This window comes from Zeugodacus cucurbitae, chromosome 2, assembly GCF_028554725.1.
Source record: "Zeugodacus cucurbitae isolate PBARC_wt_2022May chromosome 2, idZeuCucr1.2, whole genome shotgun sequence".
Taxonomy (NCBI): domain Eukaryota; kingdom Metazoa; phylum Arthropoda; class Insecta; order Diptera; family Tephritidae; genus Zeugodacus; species Zeugodacus cucurbitae.
This window is the reverse complement of record NC_071667.1, coordinates 34,448,095-34,456,616: the sequence shown is the minus strand read 5'-3', so window position 1 is coordinate 34,456,616 and position 8,522 is coordinate 34,448,095.

Sequence of the window (8,522 nt, the reverse complement as noted above, 5' to 3'; positions counted from 1 at the left end):
TATTTTCGTGTGGAACTCCTTTCTGTACTGGCGGACTTCAGCCGCGCTTCAAAAAAATTACCCTGGTCGAGCCAAAACCGGGGGTGTTCGAAGTTTTTCGCGTAGAACTGCTTTCTGCACAGTCGGCCTTCGGCCGCGCTTTAAAAAAATAACCCTGGTCGAGCCAAAACCGGGGTGTCCAAAGATTTTTTTCGCGTAGAACTCCTTTCTGCACTGGCGGCCTTCGGCCGCGCTTTAACTCTTCTGCACAAATTGAGATTGTACCCCTCATAAACAATTTGTGGGTCAATATGACCCCATAGCAAAAACACGTCAGTATGGTAAAATTATAATGGCAAACTCATTTTTTATTATTCAAACATAAAATTAACAAATTCAAAATTGTTTTCAATAGGAGTCAGTAAAAAATACATCAATTCTGACAATTTATACACATAACTGCCTTTACACTATGTTGTTTGCATATAAATTTCAAGCATTTATCGCAACGAACTAAATGCTTGTTGGAGTTTTTAGTATGAGGACAATAAAAATATCCAAGAAGCATAAAGGAGAATCTTGAGGCTGCACGACCGTGGATAAACTGGGAGTGTCTGCTGCGACTGCTTCCTGGATGTTTTCCACAACTCTTTTTGCAGAAGGACCATAGGACATTCGCTTTCGGCGTGCAATGTGCGGGGTTACCAAAGATGTGGCCAAGTCTACTAAAAATAATCGCCGCTTAAAGTTTTTAGTTCTGTTCCATTCGGGATTAAGTTCGGTCCATATAACATATGCATTATATCCCGAAACATCGACCATATTGGAAAAGAGTGCAACTGGCCATCGTTTCGTTTGGCGTTTACATGTGTACGTTGCTACTAATTGGTCCAGCGCATCAACACCTGCTTTAGTCGCATTATAGTGATGTATTATTTCTGGTTTCTTTTCCCTAGTCTCTGCCGAATGCTGAAGCACTAGCACGCTTTTTCTGTTTAGTCACATTTGAGCATAAATTTTCTTGGCGGTCAAAATGACCCACAAATTGTATATGTACGCGTACGAAAAGTTTTTAAAAAATTATGTAAAAAAACTGGCTCGTCCTGGAAAAAAATGTGTACGTACAACTCATCATAAGACTCAGACTGAGGATATCAAAATGGTTGTATAGGCAATTAGCCATCCTAAGGCTTGGTAATACGCGTTTGTTTCTTAAATTTGGGTCATTTTGACCCAATTTGTGCAGAAGGGTTAAAAAAATAACCCTGGTCGAGCCAAAACCAGGGTGTCCAAAGATTTTTTTCGCGAAGAACTGCTTTCTGCACAGGAGGCCTTCGGCCGCGCTTCAAAAAAATTACCCTGGTCGAGCCAAAACCAGGTGTGTTCGAAGTTTTTTCGCGTAGAACTCCTTTCTGGTCAAGCCAATACAAGTGTTAGCAAAATAAAAGGCTGTCCTCGATATGATTTTTTTAAATTTATTTTGTTAAATAAAAGAAGAGGAATTTTGGTAAAAAAGAGGAATTTTCGCGAAAAGAGGAATTTATGGATGAATTTATATATGGTATCTACAATGTAGCAGCCCTCGTTTTCCGCATAATTATAAACACATAAATTTGAGAGTGAAAAGTGATCTTTGAAACATATAATTCTGACTTTAAAATTATATAATAAAAGTAAAATGTACATTTAATGCAACGCCTACAGTTTTATTTAATATATTTGAGGTGAAAAAAGTGCGTAAAATGTGTTAATGTGTATTAAATTGTGTGAAATAGCTAGTTGAAATTTTTTTTTTTTATCTTTAAAGCGGAAGGCGTCTGCGGTACCTTTTACCCCATATATTTTTAAATCGGGAGGACGTCCTCTTTCCAACGGTGTAATCAGATCAGGGCGCCATAGTAATCGGAATTGTGCCGAAAACTATACTGCAACATCAACCACGCCGCTGCTACGTCAATGCCATCGTCATCACTGCTGCTACACATTTTACATATTTTCGTATATACATTTTTGTATATACATATTTATAAATATATAAAATATACGGACACACATACACATATACATACGTACGTCTTGTGAAACAAGGGATTTTGGGATTTTGCGGTAGCCCTTTAATTTTATAAATAAAGGTGACAAATTTTCGATTTTTTTCGTTTTTTCGCCATTTTTTCGTGCAACTTATCGGTCGTTTTTTTTGCAATTTTTTCGATTTCCGTTTGAACATTTTTCGATTACATTAATCAATTGTGCTATTGCTTATTGGTGTATTTCAATTTGGCTTTTTCGTAAAATTGGGAATCGATATATTTTCGTTTTCGCCATTTGATTCCCAATATTAAATTTTTCTGTACTAAATAATTTTTCGTGAATTTTCAATTCAAACTAAACACAATGAGCAAGCCAAAACCAACTATCGCAAGCCTGTCTTCAAGTAAGGAGTTGACGGACTTAAAATCGTTAAGACGTCAAAGAACGGTTGCGAAAAGCAGTATTTTGCACATAAAAACGGGCCTTCTAGAAAAAACGATGTCGCTAGATCCAATTGAGTTAGAATGTCGGCTCGACATTTTAAATTCACATATTGACAAGTTAATAACATGCCAATCCAAAATTGAAGAGATTGATGAACACGACATGTCCCGAGGGGAGTTAGAGAACAATATCGTTGGAACGAAGTCCATCATAAAATCAAAAAAAATAGAACGTCAATAGCCTAAACATATTACGTAGCTTATCACAGCTCACGGCTCCCAAAAATGAATTTGCCGAAATTCAGGGGAGAATATTCGGAATTTAAAAATTTTATGAGCTTGTTTGGTTCATAATGATCCATATATCCCAGATATTGAAAAATTTAACCATTTGGTTAATTGTTTATCTGGTGAGGCTTTGGGAACAGTTAAAGCGTTCCAAATGTCGGATGAAAATTACCCGAAAGCGTTGGCAAGTCTCAAAAAAGTTTATGATAATATATGTTTGATATTTTTCAATACTATATCAAAACTTTTTGAGCTGCCAACCATCCCAAAGCCATCCGCGCCTTCATTGCGATCAATGATTGACGAAGTATCAGCGGTATACGATTCATTGCTATCGTTGGGCGATGAAAAACAAATTACAAATGCAATAATTATTCATATGGTAATGACAAAGGTCGATCCTGCCACCCGATCCTAATGGGAAGAACAGCTGGACTACGACAAGCTGCCACTGTGGACGGACTGCGAAGCCACCCTAAATAGAAGATACCAGCAGCTATCAGCGGAAGCATCACACTCAAGGACGAAGCCCATACCAACAGGAAGTGCCAGTCATGGGAAGCAACAACAAACGGACAGGACCAAATCGGCGTTAGTTGCAGCAAATACGAGACAGCCCCTTTTTCAGAAGTGCAAATCTAAGGACCACTATTTGACTGCCTGCTCCACTTTCAAGGCGCTTCCAGTGCAGCAGAGGTTCGAGTTCGTGAAATCGGTGCCCTTAGGCATAAATTGTTTGCGTAAGGGGCACACTGTCTCCAAGTGCAGAGCGGATCAATGTCGTGTATGCAATTGATCGCATCACACATTGTTGCACCAGTATCTGATTTCCTTCCCCGCTGCATCTCATCCGCAACCATCAACAACACATGCCATGCATACAGCGAGTATGCCGGATCGGGTCATGTTGGCAACAGTAGTAATCCAAGTGAGGACGAGTTGTGGAGAATACCTGCAAGTGGAGAGTGCAATACACAGATTTCTCATAAAACTGCGCGCCAAAACATGCTACGACATGTTTAACAAGTAAAATAATCGAAGTGTGTAAAGTTTTTCTTGACACTAACAAAATTGAATGATTTTTGTTTTTTGTTGTTCTTGGTTGGTTTTCGCATTGCTTTCGCAGCTTTTTTTGCATCACATCTCTTGAAATACTGTAAGTAACCATCCCTGATTCAAAAAATATGTTGAACTGAAGTAAAAAGTAAAAAATTTTGCTGCGGAAAGTGAAAAAGTGTATTTATTTTCAATGTGTAAACTGTTTCTTGACATACTGTACATTTACATCTTTTTAAATTTAAAACAAAATAAATAATTAATAAGAAAATGAACTTAGAAATATATTAAAAAATTGAATTATTAAACATTGAATTAAGAAACGTTATCTATACTTAATATTATAAAGAGGAAATGTTTGTTTTTTTGTTTGTTTGTGTCGAATAGGCTCCGAAACTACTGAACCGATTTGAAAAATTCTTTCACCGTTGGAAAGCTATACTATCCCTGAGTGACATAGGCTATATTTAGTTTAAAAAAAAATAGGGTTCCTTACCAAAACTCCGATAATGTAAAAAAAAATACCAAAAAACTTTCTTTAATCGCGAATGCTGCGAAAACGATTGAAGATATAACAAAGTGATGTGCTACAATCTTGTAGAACTTATCATTATCTACAAAAAAAAAACGACATCATATCTCTAACTATTATAGTTTTGTAACAATAAGCGATTTTATATAAAAAATTAATTATAATACCACTACTAGAAAAGGCTCTTTATTTATACCTTAGTATTAATCCTTATCGAAATAAATGATTTATTATTTAAGATCGCTTCAAAACCTTTATATAACTTTTTGAATTATTAGATTCTGACATACCATTCAAAAGATAAATATAAGAAAGTTAAAAATTTTGAAATTTTTGGATGGTCCTGTGCGGAATTAAAAATATTTGTCGCTTGATAATAATATGATATAAAAATGAATTGCTGTTCGTTTGTGCCGCAAAAAAACGAGAACGGCCAAACCGATCTGGCTAATTTTAGTCTTGAAATATTCGTGGAAGGCCAGAAAAAGATTAGAAAGTGAGTAAATATGAAAAAATTTCGAGGAAGATAATAATAAGAGAATTTTATTCGAGTTGACAAGAAAAATATAAAAGAGAAAACAAAAAATTATAATTTGAAGGTTGTCATTGTTGCTTTGTTAAAATATTTTTGTTATTGTTCAATTGTATAATGTTGTGTCGATAGCCCAAAACAATTTGTAACAAATAAGGAAAGGCTAAGTTCGGGCCCAACCGAACATTTTATACTCTCGCAATTTATTGATGTTATTTTATTAAGATAACACACAATTTGACCTATATATTCGACATAAAGTCCAATAGAAAATCATCATATATAGTATATGAGGGCTGATGTAATTCCAGAACCAATTTCACTCATTTTCACCACCAAGGTTATCGGGAATAGGGGCAACATGGCACCTGTTAGTAGGCAAACAAACGGCACATTCGGCCTTGAAATTACTCCTAAATTGCAAATGAACTAAACACAAGTCGGCAAAATCGCCAAAAATAGCGCTATAACGAAAATTTTCCAAATATTCAAGAAGTCGCTGGAGGTACTGCACAGGACTTTAAAATATCTTGATTGTCGATGAACGTTTTTGGTGGAGCCAGGATTCTGTTAGCAGGTGATTTACGCCAGACTCTTCCAATTATTCCTAGATTAACTGTTACTGACGGGCTAATCGCATGCCTAAAATCATTTAATTTGTGGCGACACATAAAGAATCGCCAATTAACAGCTAATATATGAGTGTTTTTGCAACAATACCAAATTGCGATTGTAGAAATAGTTAACAGTTGACACCTCGATGGATTAATAACATTTCCAACAGATTTCTGTCACTTCATTGACTCGAAAGAGAAGTTTTCCTGATATGATAACCATAAATGACTGATTGAATGACCTATATTGGTGGTAAAAAAAAATATCGATGATCTTAATGCGACAATTCAGAATTTCGGTCCAAGAGAGTTGACACAGCTACTAACCAGGATGACGTAGTCAATTATCCCAAACTATTTAAAATTGCCTGTACTTTGCAATTAAAAGTAATGTGAGTTGTAATCATGCTGCGTAACATAAATCAACCTCGAGTAATCAATATCGTCGCGGAAGCCAAGATTGGACCAACTTAATTTAATGTATACCTTAGCCACAAAAACGTGTGGCCGGGTCTGCTAGCATATAAAATACTTACCTAAATAATGCATTTATAACACTAATCTATTACTTACCTTAAAATTAATCTATTACAATGTTTAACGAAAGTTCGAAAATAATTATACTTACCCCTTTTGTAATATATACTTACAATTACCACTAGTTTAAGCCGTTTCTTTAAGATTTAGGCTAAGCGATTCCATAAAACGAAATAAAGAATTCTTCTTGTATTTAACCGGAGAACGATACGGACGTGTTTCTTTTAATCGGCAATTTTTTTTATAAACTTTTCGACACAGGCAATTTGGTGATTTTTAATTTTAATCGCGCATCCCAATTTAAAGTAACTTTTCATTCTCAAAAACGCTTGAGAATTTTCATGGCGCCCGAGCAGGGACTATGTGCGTGATTTTCGATAAAATCTTATTTAAAAGTGCCAATCAATAGTGTTAGTGCTAATTTACTCTTTTCGTACCAATTGCCTGTAATTCTTTTCGGTTCTTGGCTTTCGTGACAGTGAAGTGAAAACAAATACAAATTAAACATATAAAATATACATAAACGAACATATGAAATTAAATATAATAGTGCACATATATACATATGCACATAGGAAATAGCAAACAATTTGCTATATAGTGAAGTGTGAGAAGTGTGGTGAAATTAACAAATAAGACAAAAAGTGCAATAACGAATATACAGTGCATAAAATAATCTGTGCATAAACTAAAAAGTACAAGTATATATATATACAATAACATAATCGGTATATAAAGTGCAAGTGTCGATAGTGCAGTGTAGTGGTACCTAAATGAGTAAAAAAGGGAAAAAGAATAATTAAAAACTATACATATACATAAATAAATATACACACATACGTGAAGTGGAGTGTGCAAACATTTAGTTGAATATACGTACAGACACATATACGTATACTCTATATACTTACCGGCGTTTACCCAATACCTGTAAAATAAAATAAAATAAAATAATAAATAAAAATAACAATTATAAGGTGTATATAACAACAATACTTATCCAACGTTACGTGAAAAGAAGTGTGTGCTGAAAGTGAAATAAATGTACATATGCTAATGTTAAATACATACCTCAACTTTCCTAAACCTACAAAAAATAAAAACAACAAAACCAAAGAGGTGCATATGTACAAGTGTTCAAAGTGACAAACAAACAAAAGAGTGTGATTACTAAAACGTGCAAAACAAAAAAAAGAAGTGCGCGAACAAGAAAATTGTGCAAGTAATTGTACACACGCTCACAAAAATATACATACGCTATAGATTTTGTTAATATCAACGGGTACAGTGAGCACACAAAAATTGTACCAAAGTGTTACATTGGTGCTATTTAAATATTCGAGTGCCGCTAAGTCCGTTAAGGAAAAAGTGCCGGAATAGAGGTACAACACCGTTTTTATACTCTCGCAACCTGTTGCACTGAGTATTATAGTTTTGTTCACCTAACGGTTGTTTGTGTCACCAAGAAATAAAAGAGTAAGATATGGGGTTATATATATATACATGATCAGGATGACGAGTGGATTTGAAATCCGGATGTCTGTCCGTCCGTCTGTCCGTGCAAGCGATAACTTGAGTAAAAATTAAGATATCTTAATGAAAGGAATGTGTGTTATTCCTTGGCACCCTGAGGAGGTTGCTTTCAAAAATGGGCAAAATCGGTCCACTGCCACGCCCACAAAATGGCGAAAACCGAAAACCTATACAGTGTCATAACTAAGCCATAAATAAAGTTATGAAAATAAAATTTGGAACATAGGATCTCATTAGGGAGGGGCACATTTGGATGTAATTTTTTTTGAAAAGTGGGCGTGACCCCGCCCCCAAATAGGTTTTTTGTATATAACTCGCAAACCAATGAAGCTATATAAACCAAACTTTCTGTAGTCGATTCTCTTACGTACCCCACCACACCCCATGAAAATAGTTGAAATCGGATAATAACCACGCCCACCTCCCATATAAAGGTTAGGTTGAAAATTACTAAAAGTGGGTTAACTCACTAACGAATGACGTTAGAAACACTAAATTTCACATAAGAAATGTACTATGTTTATAGTATGGCAGCCCCATTCTAAAAATCGCCAAAATCGGACCATAGGTTTTCAAGGCCCCTCGGTGCTTCTTACCTAATATTATGGTTTCCAACTTTCAATGGACTTTATACAATATATATGACGAATATGTGGGTCAAATGGTTATAATACAAATATTAATAAAGTTAAATAAATAAATTGCGAGAGTATAAAATGTTCGGTTACACCCGAACTTAGCCCTTCCTTACTTGTTGTTTTTAAATACAGTGCTGTGAACAGTTCGATTTGACTGTTAAAAAAAACACTAGGCACGATTCCGATTACTTTGGCGGTCGGGGTTTGACAACTCCGATCGGTATAAATGGGGTATCGGGTGAAAGAGGAGGCTTTCCAGAGCAGGAATATATATAAATATATATATATATATATATATATAGTTTATAAAATATTCATGTTTAAAAGTCCAATTTTGTC